The sequence below is a fragment of the Agrilus planipennis genome, unplaced genomic scaffold (genome assembly GCF_000699045.2).
Source record: "Agrilus planipennis isolate EAB-ADULT unplaced genomic scaffold, Apla_2.0 scaffold20, whole genome shotgun sequence".
Lineage (NCBI taxonomy): Eukaryota > Metazoa > Arthropoda > Insecta > Coleoptera > Buprestidae > Agrilus > Agrilus planipennis.
The window spans coordinates 488,735-508,087 of NW_020439516.1; the positions used below are offsets into that span (position 1 = coordinate 488,735).

Below are 19,353 nucleotides of genomic sequence, written 5' to 3' on the forward strand. Positions count from 1 at the left end.
TAATATATATTTGGCAAAGTATTTCTATCAGACAAATTTCCATTCCTCGAAGTTTCTTTATCAATTGTTAAGCTTTTGTAAAAATAATAAATAAATAAATGTTTTATCTAGACCAAGATCAAAACTACATTATGGTACCTATGCTTCGTTTACTTTCTCTAGCGATGTGCCCCTTCCAATGTCTTGGATGCGCGTTGGCAAAATCGTAGGTAGGGAGAAAAAGGCTCATTATACTCTCGACTCTTATTCATTAAACATACTTTTTCATACAGTACCTGTCAAAAGTTTTGTTCAATCATGAATAGTAGTGCGAGTCGAAAACAAGCGTTAAAGCTTTAATATGTCTACAAATATAAATAAACATCTCGTTGATATTTTCAGTAGTAATTGGTACCAATAACAGCACATTCGAGCAATGCAATTGTAGTGGATAAAATGGTCAATTTTTCCGTGCAGTACTGTACGAATTATACGCTCCTCCCAGGTTAAGAGTTTGACCGAGAGTTGTCTCCTTCCTTTTCTGGCCTAGTGCTGTTATTTTCTACTTTGCGCCGGTCAAACTGAAGGTCACATCGCTAGAGAAACTAAACGAAGTATACAAATTGCAGTAATTGAGAATATTTTAAGGAAATTAAGAAAAGCAAAGCTACAGAATGTCATAAAATGGAGCAATTTTTGTAGGGATATATAATTTTCGGCAGCTAATCTGTAATATAGAAAGACATATCATTATGATATTCCTTTAAAATAAAACAACCTTTGTCGTTTGTACTTGTCCCACATTAGTATATATTATTATACATATTACCGGAAAGCTCAAAGTCAGGAATATTCTGAAAAGTTAATGTCGGCTAGCACTGCAATAAAATGGAAGTCCCGTTGGAATTCAAAGTTTTACTGCAACTACCTAGCCAGTGTAACTGATCTTTCAATAGAAGTTTCAGAACTTTCCGGGCAATTCAGAAGGAAAAGAAACGTTGCAAGTTACCAAGAAATTTGCATATTATTCTTGAGGGAAATTGTTTCAACAAATTGAAAATGTCTTCAATATAGTGCACATTTTCTTTATATTTTTAACACATTTTCTTTTATCAGTTACATTCGATTGCACTTGGAACATTATACAAACCGTTTGATACAAATGAGAACTGAATCGACTTTAATTTTATAATGTAACCTATATATATAAAAGAAGGTCGTGTTCCATGGGGTATATTTTATTTATATTCAGATTTACTCGAAGGTTGCTCATTGTTGAAATTAAGCAAATACGTGTTTTGGCCATGTTTAAAAATCAACACTTAAGGATAAAATGTTGTTGCTACGTTTGTATGTGAAATCTAAGATGGCGACGTTACATAAAATTAAAACGTTGTAAGGGTGAATTGGGAGTTAAAAGGTTTTATGGAAGAAGAATATTAATTTCTGCGAGCGAAGCCGCGGGGAAAAGCTAGTTTGTGATATATTTCCAATTATTTTTTATTCAACACTCTTCAATTTATTTTCCCTTAACACATGTGTAATTTTATTGTTATGTTTTCATCCGAGTCGGGTTATAGCGCAACGTAAAGCTTACACCCTACAGAATTCCTCCTCTGTAGGGTATTTGTAACGAGGTTGAAGCTCGTTATCTTCTCAAATAATAATGAAGTAGTACCTGCTTTAGAGATATTTACGTGGAGCTGTTACCTATATGCATTACGTCTGATATTTTTAGATCTAAATGAGAGTCGCTTCCTGCTGTACAGAGATGTCAATTACACTGCATCCTTTATACGGTCTCAACGGGTTGTTGTTTTTCCCCTGGGAAAGAAGCGACTGATGCTATTATCCTTTGTTCGAATAATTACGTCGGCTACGCGGGACCCGTTTATCGTCTTTATATCGTTTTGAAACAAGCAACACACGATGTAAAATAAAGTATACATTAACATATACATATTTACATATATGTATACTGGATATTAACGTATTTATCATCGAAAGGTCGTCAGTCCTAAGACTGATCGGACACGCACCTCCACTCCTTTCTATCCTGAGCTAATCTTCGCATTTCCCTAAAACTAGAACAACCCACATCCTTAACTATTTGCAAACAGTAATCTAATCTAGGCCTACCTCTACCCCTCCTAACTCCCGTTTCTACCTCTAATACGTCTCTGACTAGACCTTCATGCCTGAGAAGGTGTCCTACTAACCTATCTCGTCTATTTCTTATTGACTTCCATGGAATCCTCTTTTCTCCTAGTCTTTCTAATACCTCTTTATTTATAACCTTATCTATCCATGGTATTTTCATTATTCTCCTGTAACATCACATTTCGAACACTTCTAACCTTTTCTTTTTCGCCGCGCCCACTGTCTATGTTTCGCACCTGTACAGCGCCGCGCTTCAAACATATACCTTTAACAACCTTTTTCCAATTTCTAAATTAACCGTTCGCGAGCATAGAAGTGACTTCTTTTAATTGAAGGCGACTCGACCCTGCTTTATATCCCTACTACTCCTTCTGTCCTGACTTATCTGACGCAGTAAATTCTCAAAGAACAATAATTTTCTTTTTTTGGAAAGGTGTGAAAACATCAGAAATTATTCAGCTTCTACAATCAACAATTGAACCAAGGCTAATCTCAGACTAATCTAAGGCAATTGACACAGAAACAGTAATCGTCGCAAAAGTGATATGTAACTAAATATACAGTCCATTTCAATTTGTTCGAATTGTGACCTTGAAGAAATCTGCGCGAATATAGAAAGATACACACTAAGCGTGAGCAAGACAGAAATAGTAGGAGATCGGCTAGAACTGTACAGTACTAGACGAAAATGTTGAAACGAACAGTACTACGTAGAAATATTGAATTTGAAATCGGCATTTCGGGTTTATTGTTGGTTGCTTCGAGTTTGAAGTCAAAATTTTCAGTTTAAATGCGAACTTTTCAGTTGCAAGTCAAAATTTGACCCTTCATAGCTATTCAAAACCCAGCCGGAATATCTTAAAAAGCAAAGAATAATTGTCGAGAGTTCGGAAGGGATCAATGGTTTTGTTACAAGGGCCGCCGACATCCGAACAAGTCTGCTGGAAGCAGTTTTCCGGCTGTAACAAGTGTGCGTTAGTAATTCATGGGAAATATGTTTTGTGTCAGGTGGAAAGGATTGCTTTTTCCTTATTCTTGAGCATCTAAAAATGATTGCCCATATTTACGGGGAAAAGAAACTGCTGCGATAAAACGAGAACGAACAAATTATGAAAACTGTTTGAGAATTAAATGGAGAATTGAAACTAATATTTTCATTTTAAATGTCTCTTTTAGGAATCGTCCTTTTAATTTAGCGGAAATCTTAGTTTTCACAAACGAATATTCAGATTTCTTTATTCAGTTCATATCTTGAGAACTCAAGAGACGGAGTACTTGGAATGCAATTAACGAAAACGAACGTTGAAAATGATTTCCATTATTTACGAAACAATAGTGAAATTTATTGCATTTAATAATTTACAAATTGTATTCTTTATAGAATGCTATAGATATCTGAAATGTACGTTATTATTAAATTAAAAAAATATTTGCAATTGTTTTTATAATTATTTAACAAAGACCTTGCAGTTTTTTTCCTCGCTACGCTCTCGTGAACTTCTTTCTTTAGCAATAACTAAAAAGGGTTACAAATAATATGAAGAGGAGTCCTTGAGAATTTCGCCACAAGTTTCCTTTATTTTACTCAATTCCTTTTATCTGATTTTGATACTAAGGCACAGTTGTCTTTGGCCTACAACGACGCTTCTGTTTCTGCTACTGCTTCTTACATGTAAACCGTTTGCGTACATACAATCAAATACGCATGTGAAGTAACACACAGATACGCACCCTGAATATCAATCAATACTTCATGTGCCTCTTTGAGGGCAGGTTTTTGGTTGTATGAAACCCTTCTAATCAATCAATGTAGTTTCAATTAAATACATAATCGTAGATAAAGAACAACTGTAACATGTTTTATAAAGTAGCATGTTGCAGGATTTCAAGTATGTAACAATTTAAATAAAAGTTTTCTATAAAACCTAGAGAAAATTGCATCCGTAGTAGTCCATAATTTCCAGAATTACAATCGTATCGATTTGTAAACTGAAATTCACTGACCACGCGACGGTGACTTACTTCTGTACTGGCGTACGTAGGCCTTGACACAAATAACCAATCAGATGTCTCGAATCGTCCTATATAACAACCGCAGTTCTCATATTTAGGTTAGTCACCCGGCGTATGCGAATGTCTTCATTTCGTATGGTTTATACTTATGTTATACTAGAGAAGGCATCTGAAAGTTATCAATTGTTTAAACCAGAGAATCATTAGGTTAACTTTTACTTGTTTTCTTGTTTACTAATCTTTCCGATTTGATTTATCATTCATCTTCATATTTCTGAAATATTACAGCAAACAGGATAAAAACTTACTTAATTATAAGTTATATCACTCCCAATCTTCAACATTTAAGCTGTATTCATTCAAAAACGAAAGCAGAATTTCCATAATTCAGTTTTCAAGCAAGAATAAAGTAGTTTATACACGAAAGAGGACTGTGAAGGATTGTCGCATTCAGTTTAAGCATCCCTTTAAAACATTTCGAAGTTTTGGAGGAACTAAGTAAATATCGATTTTCTTGTCAGCGTCCCCTTTACACCCGCTTTCAAAAATGTTTGCGTTATTTTCCTACTGGGCTGTATCCTGATGTCATTTATATGAAGACGACCGTCTATGCCGCGTGGGACATTTCGGCCTTTCCTTTGTTGTTTGACGAACTTATCAGCAACTTTGTTGCCCTCACATGCCGCAGTCAATTGTAATGAGGATCCTTGGAGATTTGCCATTAAACAGAAAACGAAAAATGTAGCTGTAAAAATTTTATGAAACGTCGCCTATCTATATGTTTTTCTTAGTTGAAAAGGTATTACATCTCACACGGACACGCGACAGTAATTTAATAGATAATATTTACTGAACGTGTTTCAAAATAGCTGTTAAGACAATGGAGTTAATTAAGGGAAGTAAAACAATGACAGTTTATGGATTATAGTTAATAATGCAATGTGATGTACGTTTAAGTTGTAAAAGCTACAACAACCGCTCTATGTCATAAAACAAAATAAAATAAGCTTAAAAAACTCTAGCTGAGAGAAATATAAAACAACAGTCGTAATTTGAAACATTCAAGTCGTCGATCCAGTTGGGCAAGCAAATGGTTTAGTAAGCACTTGTCTTATATATGAAATACTTTAGTTAGTAGCAGATATCAAAATATGGCGATATACTGTCATAAGTAGATAATAAAGGACGAGTCCAACAAGTAAAATATTAAAATGGCCGCTAACGGTAACAATTGAAATAGTATTATGGCCGACAATGGAAACAAGTAAAGAAGTGTAATGGCCGACAGTAACAACATGGCGCAACAATGAACAAGCAAACATGGCCGACCAACACACAAATAAAAGCAGATATGCGGATATGTTATTTTTAAAATAGTCAAATATGATATGATACCGTTAATATAACTTATTTAACTTAATTTATAAGTAATTGTCTCTACTAGTTAAAATTATTATTAGAAAACTTGTCAAGTTGTTTATTATTATTCGCTTTATTTATAACTACAAAAATACCATCGTGTTGAAGAGTAGTATTTCGATTTATTTTCAAGTTAATTTGAAAACTCGCTGTAGTTCGTCTATCCTTAAAAGCGGCTTATATCTGGTTATATTACAATCGCAACGAGAGATTGTGGTGGCATAAAGTAATATGAAAATAATTATAACTTCATAAGTTGCTTTTGCCAGCTGCGGAATACCAGTTGTTGTGGCAAGCTCATTTCGATTCCGAATGTAACGTTGGATGCATCTTGCAATTAAAGTTACAATTAGATAGAAACCTTTCGATCGCGTTCCCTCGCGACCGAAACAAGCCTTGTTCAGTCCATTTAATTAAAAACTTCTTGATTACGTACCCCCTCTTTTTATTAATACTTTACTCAGGGTCAGGTAAAAAAAAACAATACCGGCAACAATTTCAATTTTTAGCGACTGTTCGTCCATGTACGACCCCTTCCAACTGAACTAGGAAGATCAGCTTGATTCTATTTCCATTCAGTAATATCGTTTAACATATGTTGAATTTTGATAGTGGCTGTGGAAGGGAGACAGAGGGTGCGGGTGTAATGTGCTGCACCACAAATATATTGCTTGACAAATCCAGACAGATTAAAAATAGTATTGTAAATTTCTGATGGGTTTAATTAGTCGCAATGTTATTTCCATGTGAAATATTATTTTAGTAACAAGAAGTTGAGATAAACGTTCAATTGGTGGTAATTCTAGACCACTTTATAAACATATAACGTGTTCTTATAGGGAAAATACAGATCCCGCTAGTGGCGTATGTACGCACTTCAGCTGGTAGCTTAGGACTCAGTGTAAACATAGGGCATGTTAAACATCTTTCAACGTGTACGCCTCATCACAAGGTACTTACTCTAATTAGTCGCAGTAACGCATTAGAATGTAGTAAGGGAACAAAGGGAAATGAAGAGAAATTAAAACTTAAATTTAACCGAAGTCTTAGCACGAAGGCAAGCTGTTGTCGCAATCTTGACTTAAACTCTTGATCTAGCAAATAACAACGAAGCAAATTTAATGTCAGTATGTCCTTGTAGGATGTTACTTCTTTTGGAAACTATAGTGATAAAACAAGGTGTTGCATACCCAATCAAATTTAATTGATACTTATAAGTACCTTCACCATCGATCGATCTGACCTAGAGATCTAGATCATTGTTTTACATTCGGGAGGTACAATTTTGGGTGCGCATACTTGATCCGAGCTTTTCTGAGATCTTCCTGGATTTCTTAGGCGAATGCTGGGACAAGGAACAGTAATGATACTCCACATTTTTTTTACGTCTCTTCTGTCTTGATTACGTTCATTTCATCTTTCTCTTCCCAACCACCACTCACCCATTCCCGCGATTGCTGAGGGGTTAATAACGGAACTGTACCATCTGAGATCTATGGCAAATTCATCAGATCGGATCCCCCCTTATTATAAAAAGCTTCACATTGTAGTTTCATCTTTATAAATCATGAAGTAAATAGATATGTATAGTTTTCTTGAGACTCGAACAAATTTCGTAAAAAATTAATGTTCATTTGGTTCTAGCGTAGCGCGTGAACGTCCTTCAAAAATAGAAAGTGGGAATTCCCAGACCGTCACTAGTCCACGCCACTAAAGATATATAGGGGCAGAAATAAGGAACTAAGCGCAATGGATGCGTTCTAAAACTGAGCGACATCCTTTTCTTATGAATGTGTTCAAATCTTGATGATTTATTTGCATAATTCGTGTATGTTATTTAGTTAATACCTAACTTTAATTGGTTAAATACAAAATTTAAATTTTTTACCAAGTTTTGAAATAAATGTTAGATTCTTCCTGTCCTCATGGTCTCTCGGGTCGGGGGGCCCCTTTAGGGCTGAGGGCTAGTCACATTTTGCCCGTTCTGCCACCGGAAGGGGGTCTTCTACTCTATCTCCTTGCCTCCTCCGGATGGTCTGCCCATTCACCAACATTATCAGCTGATGAAATAGAAACACCCAAAAGTTTTTAAAGTTGGACCATTTAGGCAAATGCTGGGGTAGGAATCATATTCGATAAATAATGTTTCACTTTTCTTCCTTCTTGTCTATTACCCCCTTACACAACCCACTAATCCTCACGATTCCTGAAAAGCGGTTGGTTAAGCAGTGCCTTCCTTATTCTCCTGCGTCTTCCGGAGGGACTGCGCGCACATCGGCATTAATAGCTGACGAAAATTAAATATCGGAAAGCTTTTTCTTAAAATTGGATAATAATGAAGACAATCTTTCACATGTCGTCTGTCTGTATTTTGTTCATCTAGTCGCATCAGTACTGTTGACTGCTACTACCAATATTTATTGATATTGTGAATTGAATTGAAAATTCACATTTGTGTAAAATGGGTTTTGTTTTTCTTTTTGTTTTGTTATTCTTTAACCTTTAGCCCTATATAAATATGTATCTGTACGTATGTATGGTATAATAACCGAGGACTATATACACAAAATGAGATTTTATCATGTTGGCATTATATTTTAATAGAATTCCTCGTTCCAAATAGATTTTTTATTTTTGAACTTTCAAAGATCAAAGGATTCCCGTTTCAATCCGCTTGTCCCGTATTTTTAACCTCTCGTTCCGGTCGTCATAACAACCAATATTCTTATGGACAAGAGTCTGTTCAATTTCGTATTCTTGTGTTGTCTGTTGTAATCACTTTTCCTTTTGATCTTTTTTATTTATGCTTTTTGCTGATTATTGTATACGTTCAATGAATGTCATTTCGTATATACGGAAGAAAAGTAGAAGGAATTCATGTATTTCATGTATATTTGTTACTAAATCTAAAAATTTGTCCCTCTAGTTATCGCTAGATAATCGAAGAAATGCAACTCTATTATAGAGCTGATATTGCCAAGTTGGCACCATAGACATGGAGAATGGACTACGCATTCTCTATCCAGCTCCAAAGTAAACACAGGCAGCAACATGTGAGAGAGACAAAACTATCGTGAGGAGTAGATGCCTTTTTCTACAATTTTGATTCTCTAAGTGTATGTTACAATTTAGAAATTCAAAATAGGTTGTTAAAGGTTTGGAGCACGGCGCTGTACGGATGCGAAACATGGACAGAGGGCGCGCTGGAAAAGAAAAGGTTAGAAGCGTTCGAAAGGTGGTTTATAGGCGAATGATGGCGATAACGTGGATAGAGAAGGTTAGAAATAAAGAGGTATTAGAAAGAGTAGGAGAACAGAGGACTCTATGGAAGTCAATAAGAAATAGGCGAGATAGGTTAGTAGGACACCTTCTCAGGCATGAAGGTCTAGTCAGAGACATATTAGAGGCAGAAACGGAAGTTAGGAGGGGTAGAGGTAGACATACATTAGATTACTGTTCGTAAATAGTTAAGGATATGAGTTGTTCTAATTTGAGGGAAATGCGAAGATTAGCTCAGGATAGGAAAGAGTGGAGGTGCGTGTCCAACCAGTCTTAGGACTGACGACCTTATGATGATGATGATGACGTTAGAATATTACAGGAGTGGATGAATGAGATAAAGAAATAGGAAAAGATGCAGGTGTTGATTGTTCGGTCATTTTTTCTCTTTCTAGAGATGTATTGCTTAGTCCATTCTCTATGGTTATGGTTGGTACACGCACTAGGATTTGGTTCACTTTCCAATAATAAGTGTCTGAAGTGACAATTTTTGAATTTGACAACAAATTAGCGATAAATTACAGTGTGCTTTAGAAATAAGGAACATAACCTCATTGTACTAGCTTCATGTAGATACGAGCATGGATTCTAAGTGGCCGATAGCGTTTTATACAGAATAAACGTTAGGTATGTTCTGCAACTCTGCAGCTATTATGGTCAACTTCCACTGTTGCCATGCATTTTATTTGTATTAGCGATTAATGAGTTGCCCGCCCCACACAAGCCAGGTCACAATCATAATGAAGTGTACTACTAACATGGTGGTGGTGAACTCCCGTTTAATGAAGTTGCTCTAATGGAATACCTGAATTAGTAATTTCGTTTAATTGCAATCGGTGGACTAGTTAGTACAGGCTGAACTTATGTCGATGCCCCATTGGATAATACAGTACCTAGCTTATCCGAACAGTTACATACAGTTAATCTAAAATTTTATATCATTATTAAATCTGCCTTCCAATTCTGAATGAGAAAAAAGGACAAAACAAAAACACGTTTCCATATTTATATGAACTCTGACTTGCGAAAATTTTCAATATCTACCAAACTTTTTATGTACAATGGACTGGTAAAGACAAAGTCGGTTCCTTCACCCGGAAACTTATTCCTAACAATTCCTTGCGATAATATTATCCCATTCCTTATTATCCAATTTTCTCCAGATGATGTTCTACCGACAATGAACTTTGTTCTGAAGAATCGCTTCTCGAAACGCACGGACGGATAGTAAAGTGTTGCGGCACAATAAAGTTATGAGTTGGAATAGAAATGAATATTAATTCGGGAGATGTACGGAATTTGTAGTCAAAATAGATGCCTGAGTGTAACTGGCCCACTGGGATGAAAGGGTATCGCGGAGATCGAAACTTATATAAGTTTACATCTGGTTAAATGAACCTGTGTAAAGTCAATCCGACAACGTGGATGAAGCTGAATGTTCTAACGCACATGTGCATGAGCCAATAAAGAGCGTAACTGCCTTTCCCAATTTTGATAACAGTCACGTATGTAGATAATAATAATAGAACAGTGTCTGTTAATTAAATTCATATTTGCTTATAGCGCAAAATACAAATATGGCAAATGTTGAAGCTAAACAGCATGACAATGCCGAAATAGTTTCAATTTAAATACAAATTGAATTTTAACTACTTATCACTTCTTGAAGAACTCAATGCACATAAACTTCGAGGGTATAACTATACTTCATTTACCTCTGTAGCGATATGCCCCTTCCAATGTCTTGGATGCGAGCTGACAAAATCGTACATAGTGAGAAAAATGCTCATTATACTCTCGGCTCTTGTTCATTAAACATACTTTTTCATACAGTACTTGCCAAAAGTTTTGTTCAACCATGAATAGTAGTGCGAGTCGAAAACAAGCGTTAAAGCCTTTAATATGTCTTCAAATATAAATAAACATCTCGTTGATATTTTCAGTAGCAAATGGTACCAATAACAGCACATTTGAGCAATGCAATTGTAGTGGATAAAATGGTCAATTTTTCCGTGCAGTACTGTACGGATTATACGCTCCTCACCGGTTAAGAGTTTGGCCGGGAGTTGTCTCCTTTCTTTTCTAACGTAGCGCTGTTCTTTTCTACTTTGCGCCGGTCAAACTGAAGGTCACATCGCTACAGAAAGTAAACGAAGTATACTTGTGACTTACAGATACCCTGATGATGTCCCAATATGGTGAAAAATACATTAAGTTTGCATGCTTCATTTTCGTGCCAGCAATTAATCAGATAAATTTAGAACAATAAGGTGGTTGTTATTTACAACGAAATTCAATTAATCGTATTATAATGATGGTTTTATAAACAGCAATTAAGAATTCCGTTAATTAGTATTGATAAAAATCTGCTTGGGATTAATTATTAAGAAAGGGCATTGTGAAGGGGCCAAAAATGATTCTCAGAAGTTGTTGAAGAGACTTAGGATAGCATTAATCCTCAAAGGGATCAGACAAATATTATGATAAGACTTGACGGGGATATGGACTTTTTAAATTTAAATTGATAATTTAGTTTATGAGTGCGACGTTACTTATAATAAATTTTACATGAACTGTAGTAATTTAGAGCATAACGAATTTGTTATTTTTAAAAGGATATGAACAAGGGAGGAAGGGGAGAAATGAAGACTAATAGTGTGGTACATTGAAACTCATGTCAAAACTATCGAAATTGAAAGTACAAAGTGAAAATGACCAAAGCCAAACAAAATGAGCGAAATCAAAATAGTTACCAAACACAAGATGAATGGCATTGAAACCAAGGTCCCATTCAATGAATCTAAGAATAAAAAACTGAAGAAACCGGGAAGAGTTAGATAAGATTGAAATCAAGATCCCATTCAATGAGTCTAAGGTGAAAACATTGAAGGAAGACGATGCAACAATGAAAGCTTGGATAAGATTAAAGTCAAGATTCCATTCACAACAGTTAATATTAATACTTCGAAGGGAAGACGATGTAAGCTAGAAGAGTAGGATAATATTGAAATTAAGATCTCGATCAAGACACTTAATATTAAAACTTCCAAGAGAAGAGGATGTAACCTAGAAGAATTGGATAAGATTGAAATCAAGACTCCATCCAACGAGTCTAAGGTGAAAACATTGAAGGAAGACGATGTAACAATGAAAGCTTGGATAAGATTAAAGTCAAGATCCCATTAAAACTTCGAAGGGATGAAGATGTAACCTAGAGTAGTTGAATATGATTCAGATCAAGATTCCATTCAATGAGCTCGAGGTTACAGCATTGAGGGGCGAGACTACAGTCAAGAGAAGGAATCTAACTTTAGTTTTTTATATTTATATTAGACATCAGTGCAAACATCTCCTTTTCTATTACATTTGAAGTTGGTCCATTGCGACCTGTGGTAACTGAAACGAATTCCTGCTTTTGTTCATTTGTATCGAACTGATAGCAAACAGACCATTATTAAACCGTAACAGTTCCGGAAAATATTGCAGAAACACAATCGTGGTGGTCTATGTTAACTGTTAACTTCAAACAATGCTATGCGCCAGATATTCGGATTCAAACCAAAGTGCTAAGTCAAAGCTTTCGATTCATTTAGGCGTGCAACGCAAACATGGACCTCGGAACAATATGTAACGGTTGTGGAATTTCGCGCTGTTTGTTAGTTAGTACACTCCAAAAATATTCAGATTATCAGGAAGTGCGTTTGGAAATGTGGGCGTTGTGACGATCGCGTTTGGTTTGACTTTGGGTTTTCATTACTAGGATGCTATGTGCAAGCATCCAACAGATCGATACTTACAATTAGTTAGTGCTATATTAGAGAATATTGATGCGCCGGCAGATTCTCCAGTGGCGTTTACATGTTCGCCAATTGCTAGATGTATTGGCCCCGTTAGGATAAAAATAATTAATGAACTCTCTAACTGCAGTCGAAACTAATTTGATAACCAACCAATTATTGTGCATTTTTAGTGTTGGATAATACATCAATTCGATCATTCATTAGAATAATTAACTATAGTTGGCACGTTCAAAATTGGCATAGTCCACAATGACTCTGTAGTAGTTTCTTTTCTTCTTTCAGCTTACTCATTAGACTAGAGCGGTTGCTGGTAGCACGCCTACTTTTACTCACGACAGACGTAAGGAATATCGTAAACGAGATGTCAGGTAGACCGAGCGGCATGGCCTAGAGGTCTAGATCATTGCTTAGCATTCGGGAGGACGCCGGTTCGATTCCGGGTCCGTCTACCTTGGTCCAAGTTTTTCTATGGTTTCCTTGGATCACTTAGGCAAATGCTGAGGCAGTAATATTCCACAGATAATCTTTCAATCTCTTCTGTCTTCATTTCGTCCGTCTCATCTTTCTCACCCGAACCACCACTCACCCATTCCCACGATTCCTGAAAGCAGGCTGAAGAGGGCCTTCCGCCCTACCTTCCGGCATAGTCCGGAGGGACTGCCCGCCCACCAGCATTACTGGCTGGTGGGAATGAAACACCCAAAAATGTAAAAAAAAATGTCAGGTAGGAATTGCAGCGGACACTAACAAAAAAAGGAATAACATCGCACTAATTAATGTGTAATAGAAAGAGATACAGACAAGCAGAATTTGAGCATGTTACCAACATTGGACTTTAAAGAAAGTTCAACATTCTCAGGAATTTAGAAAAGCAAAAATGCAAAGATATAATTCCAATCAGCTAGTTATAAAGCCGACCCTGATTTTTTGCGTACCTAAGCAACCTCTAACCGCTGCACCGCTTACTGTTATTCGGTTATCTCTTTTCACAGTGTCTGCACCACTCACTCATGAAGCATTTCCTAACTTAATAAGGGCGTGTTCAAAACGTAGCAAATGACTACATTTCCAAGTGGAAATAAGAAAGAACATACGTCCATTCCCACAGATAATTTATTGCGAACTTTACCAGATTTAATCGTCCCAACTATACGTGCAGCACACTGCGATGTGATAGCTCTATAGATGAAAGTACAGTGTCGGAAAATAGTATTGGTCAATAAGTGCATGATAATTGGGGAAAGTTGAGTGATTAACAGTAGTTGACGAAAATTAAGCCAAAAAAGTAATCAATTTCTTGTAAAAATTTGTAACTGAATTTATAAAGTAAAATTTATTTAAGAAGTCATCTGTATTTTTTATTGAACATTTTGTTTTCAATGATAATCAATAACATTCGGTTGTAAATATGTTTAAGATAAAATGAAAGTACACGGGGTAGCCAACATTTTTGTTACCTTTCATTTTGTAGAAGATATCCCGTTAAAATCTCTTTATATTCAACTTCCTCCCTCTGTTTATTCAGATATTCATAAGATTTCCAGCGATTTCCCATTACTTCCGAAACTCCTTTGATTTTACCGAATTCTCTTTTATCTACGCTTGTTTATGCATATATTTTATATTCCTTGAAACATCAACAAGCGTTTTACAAGTATTACTTACGTTTTTCTTGGATCTTCCCCAAATTTCTCCACGTTGTACGTTTCCACTCTTAATTAAATATTCTTTAAAGGTTTCTTTTACTTTGTCGACCAAAATCTTACTGGATTTGATGAGACTGGGCTGCAAAGTAACGATAAGACTTCAACAATTAATTAACGATGAAATTATATGTTCTAATCCTATGAGAATATTTTAATAACTTGGTAGATAAGAAAACAATGTCAAACAGGGGTTGTTTCCATTAACTTAATCTATTTACATGTGGTCTGTGGATTTAATTTAATTTACTTTTGGTTAGTGGTTTCGTAAGGATGTTTCTTTCTTATTAATAAGTCAGACTTAATAACTAGAAATCAAATTATATGCATCGGCTCGAAATTTGGAAGATATTACTTGAAACCATCGGTTAAATACTCAACCGATTTTAGTATCGAATGAACCTAATTAGAGCAGCTATTAGAAGTGACATGTTATCATCATTGGGTGCTTCATTGTAATATACCAATATATCTACGTCGTACGTTGATGTACTTATTACGCCTGCACACGACCATGTCTGAACTTTCAACCTTAGCCAACGAAAACCACTCGGCCTTCCAATATCAATTAACTACAGGTGAACTGGATAACCAATAAACTGTTGTTAAACGGAAATCAATATCTAGTAGAACATTTTAGCCGATGTAATATATGAAATAAGGAAGCAAAACAAAAGGAAAATGCAGTAATAATTCTACAGAGGTAATGCCCCTGTTTTCCCATTTTTCCTTTTACAAATTCTAATTCTCCTCACAACTTCATTTCAAAATAAAAAAAAACATCAAAAGCACGTTTATTAGCCAACATTTACTCGAGGGTATTTTTCGTATATTACGTTTAGTTCAAACTCAAACTCCCTTCACTTTTCATGATGATACCCCAAGGATGATATTCCCTTCCTAGAAAAATCGAAGATGTATTAGACTGATTATAAAGATTGCTGTATGAAATATGTTGGACAAACTAAGCGCTCAATTCACGTTGGACTGAAAGAGCATTCAGCTAATATCAGATTTAGTAGAAGGGGAAAATACAGGGGAAACACTAGATCACATTCTTAACGAAAATCATACGATCAATATTGACAATCTTAAATTAATTAAGGAAATTGATCGTTTCCAGTGGCAGTTAGAAAAAAGTTAGCGTTTTGATGAAATTGTTAGCATACTTTGATTCTATTTAATACCCAGCGAGACTGCAGTCAACAAAGGGCTAAACGAGAAGGTCGTATGGCCTTTCTACGCTCCTTATTCGCTGCAAAAGCAATTTACAGCAAACTCACTGAAGTTTCCGCTTGAAAACTGCTTCATAGCTCGGTTCATTGAACGAATTTTAAGTAAACTTACCTCAAGCGCTCTCCTAAGTTGCTTTCATTCTCGGGAAGTGCCACAACTATCAAATTAGGAAATTGGAAGATGTTGGAAATACTCAATTGATCTAGGAAATTGCTAAAATTGCACTAGCCATTTCGATACATCTTCACTAGTTGGACCCGTTCAAATTGATACGAATGACCATTTACCTTTAGACTTAACTTAGAGCCTTCTTCCATCATCGCAACCTAACTTCCAATCTTTTCTTTTATTTGTGCTAAGAGTCTTTCCTTTTTGCCAAATATCTACATTGCGGCTCAACAAAAAGTGAATTGTAAATTTGATCAATCAATGACTTACCGAAGTGGTCTTGCAAGGATTCGGTTTTTCTAATATTTGGAACTTTAAAAAAAGGGAGCTATTGTCCAAACTCATTAGTGATCTTTAAATATTTTCAATTACTTAACCATACCGTACAAATTTCATAATTATTAATACAATTTATCTTTATTTCAGATAATGGAGCCCACAGAGGGAATCTTGAAGCTGATTCCATTATATTTCTTAGTCAGAGAAGTTTGAAATCCTATTTTACAAAATTTGGTAAGTTATTTGCGACTAGGTCCATAATCCATTTTCTATTATCCCAAGCTAACTTGTCTATTTCATCAATTTTAATACAATTTATTTTTACTTCAACTAGTGAAAGCTATTAACTATTTTTCATTTCGCCATCTTTGCTTATGAATTTCTTAAATTGTAATACAATTTATCTTTATTTTAGGTAGTGGAGCCCACAGGGAACCTTGAATCCGTACCACAACGTGCTTCTAAGCCATAGAAGTTTGAAATTTTATTTTACAACATTCGGTAAGTTATTTATCCACGACTAAGGATTTATTTAATGTTTTTCTTTTATTACTATTGACTACTTGTTGTATCCAACTTACATACTATAACTTAACGTTCAAATATGATGCATGCACTTTTCAAACGTCAGTCAGGAAATCCCCTTCGACCATGGTGAAGCATCTTGCACCATAAGCTAACCTGGTGCATACTAGTTAAACCCTGATTCATAGTTTTTTTCATAAACCAATCAACGAATCTTCTCTCACCATAACTTAAAGTAAACCCAAGGTAATTTTATTATAATCATTCCATCGCCGGGCGTTTTCTACTAATGACTCTGCCACCCAATTTTGACATTTAAACACCTTCAACTAGTGTCCGACCGAAAGTTCGGTTTCGGTTTCGGTATAGGTCGAGTTTCGGCAAAAAAACGAGTTTCGGTTTAGTTTCGGTTTCGGCGGCAAACCTGCCGAAACTACCACCGAAACCGAAACTGCGCTCGGGATTTCTCGCGCTCTGCTCGACGCGTTAAATTCCATCCAAGCGAAGTAGATTAGTAGACATTTCGCATCTTCAAAAGAAAAATGAGTCTAGTCTACTATACATACTCAAATAAACATCTCACCTATTTTAAGTATTTTTAAAGCGCAATTAAAGTATTTCCTTAAATGAGGGGTTGTTATGTTGATTTTGATTTGATTATCAATAAGTGAAAATGTCAAAGACTGCAGAGCCATGTGATTTAAAGATAAAAAAATAAAACTGACTGATTATAATAACGTTTTCTTTATTTTTCTCTCAAAATATAATCCTTATAAGGAAGTTTCGGTTTCGGCCGAAACTGAGACCGTTGCCGAAATTCGGTTTCGGTTTCGGTTTCGGTCGTAAAAACCAGCTTCGGTCGGACACTACCTTCAACAAATCAATGGATTTATGATTTTTAATTTAAAACATCCTGCTTACCGAAAGTAGGCTATTTGGTTAGTTTAATTCCTTTATTACACATTCTATTTGTCACCTGATTCCAAAATATCTTCAACTGCTTCACCTTCACGAACTTACGTTGCAGACCTGCCTACTCTGTTAGCAATATAGATCTGTAGGTACAACATTATTATATAGTAACCGTTGTAGTTTAGAGGTATATCTTGAGAAATTTTAATCAACAGGAATTAGGTATAATTTTTGTTATTCCGGTGATTCGGAGTCATTGTAAGAGACAGTGCTTAACATTTAACCGCGCTCTAACTGCAGCAATTCGGTTTTAATAAAGGAACCGACGATTCCATTCTCCACAATCGTTCAGAAGATGCTGTTATTTTTAACTTAATAAGAAGTAATAGTGAGCATAGAACCCCGATTCTAATTCCACATTAATGGAAAGTTTAGCTTTTATATTACAATTGGATTTAGGTACAAAAGTCAATTATTATTTGGTATGCGTCTTATTCATACATATAGACGCGGATCGCGATTTCGATCTTTTTGGATCTCATCAGCGCGTCGCAGACAGTTCCGACAGAACACAGACCAACTTTCACCTGCTGTCTTAACAGCGCGTTTTAGAAAATACCACAAATGGCATGGTAAACGCCATCTGTAGCACGATGCTACATTTTAGGATTACGTTTGCTCCAACAAGGTCCACTTAAATATATGGATATCTACTTGCTGAAACGAATCCCGGCGTAGCTAATCTCAACGTAATGGCCACGTTACCATACGCCGGTATTCGTTTCAGCAAATAGGTATCCATATATTTAAATGGACCTTGTTGGAGCATACGTAATCCTAAAATGTAGCATCGTGCTACAGATGGCGTTTACCGCGCCATTTGTGGTATTTTGTAAGCATTTCCTTATTTCACACTTTGTACTACTCATGAAGCATTTCCTAACTAATAAATTTTACCTGGGTGCATCTTTTTTCCGTAGGTGTACGTCTTGTTTCGCTTATAGAGTTTCAAGCCTGCGAAATAGATTTTTCTATTCTATATCTGGCAGAACAGTAGAAATTTCTGTATTATTGCTGTGACCAACTTGTTTTCAAGGACTGTATGCAATTAAATTTTAATAGGATCTGAAATTTCTCATTCCACTTTAGAGTTTCATGTTTTGATACTTGAGGAAATAGAAATATTTCAATTTAGAATTATGTACTCAATTTCTAATTTTTCCTTTTTGTATTTGTAATATATGCAACATTTAAAATGCGGAAAACTCATCAGTGCAATCTCATTCAAGTAGTCTCTTAAAAAATATGGAAAATCTAAATGCGCTCTTCCACACGTTAACTATTAATTCCCGTTGCAATGCCTATTGAATAGGCGAATAACCTTGGTAATAATCCAATTGGATTAATGGCAAATATTGTCCTTAAACTGGACATACACATAGCTACCAAAGTGGTATAGACAGCATAGTTCATTAATTTCTGTGTATTTAAAATTAATGCCGTGTGCTTTATTGCGTGTGCCATCAATTAATAAACAATTCCACTTTATTTGGATAAGTATTGATGTAAATCCGAAAATTAATGTACATACGAGTGTATTTTGTAAAGAAAATCTTTTCGACAACGTGATTCGTGAAACACTATTTCAGCATGACTTAATTTTCATATTTTTACTCTTAGGGATGCTTTAGGGAGGGGTGAAATTAAAGTATCAGAAACAGACCATTATCATCATCATAAGGTCGTCAGTCCTAAGACTGGTTGGACACGTACCTCCACTCTTTCCTATCCTGAGCTAAACTTCGCATTTCCCTAAAACTAGAACAACCCACATCCTTAACTATTTGCGAACAGTAATCTAATCTAGGTCTACCTCTACC

The 19,353-nt window shown here is 35.6% G+C and overlaps 1 long non-coding RNA gene across 1 annotated transcript in view; it reads left to right on the forward strand.

The window, feature by feature from the left end:
- Positions 1-19,353, forward strand: part of LOC108738477 — a 66,471-nt gene that overhangs the window by 33,519 nt on the left and 13,599 nt on the right. Inside the window, exons 2-3 of the long non-coding RNA XR_003232076.1 lie at positions 16,184-16,270; positions 16,452-16,537. This is a non-coding gene — a long non-coding RNA (uncharacterized LOC108738477). The remainder of the gene's footprint in view (positions 1-16,183; positions 16,271-16,451; positions 16,538-19,353) is intronic.